The sequence below is a fragment of the Arachis duranensis genome, chromosome 4 (assembly GCF_000817695.3).
Source record: "Arachis duranensis cultivar V14167 chromosome 4, aradu.V14167.gnm2.J7QH, whole genome shotgun sequence".
Taxonomy (NCBI): domain Eukaryota; kingdom Viridiplantae; phylum Streptophyta; class Magnoliopsida; order Fabales; family Fabaceae; genus Arachis; species Arachis duranensis.
This window is the reverse complement of record NC_029775.3, coordinates 121,660,633-121,661,144: the sequence shown is the minus strand read 5'-3', so window position 1 is coordinate 121,661,144 and position 512 is coordinate 121,660,633.

The window sequence follows — 512 nt, the reverse complement described above, 5'->3', positions numbered from 1 at the left end:
GATCATTCTGAATTTTTGGGAATTCTAAGTTATGTCGTTTAATTTATTAGTTTGTTATAATATTAAAAAAAATTATAAAACAGATGCTGCATTTTATCAAAGGTACAATAGGTAAGGGATTATTTTTTTCTAAATGCAATGACTTTGAATTTTCTTTTTCTCCAAATACAGATTGGACTAGAGATATAAATTATCACAAATCCATCACAGATTATTACATGTATTTTGATACAAATCTCATCTCACAGAAAAGAAGTCATAAGCATAAAGCAAAATTAGTAGAAACAATACAAAAGTAGAGTATTAATCTTTGGGACTTCTGCATTATTACTGAAATTATTTTTATCCAGCAGTTATAGATATCTCAAAAAATGATGTCCACCATATATTGTGACCAAACATCCTTACTCAAGACCAAACTATTGACACTTTAACTAAACCAATTTTTCTGAGGTTTCTGATAAATTCAAAAGCAAAGTGAGAGGGTGCAGAGCTTTCCACCTAAGGATTTT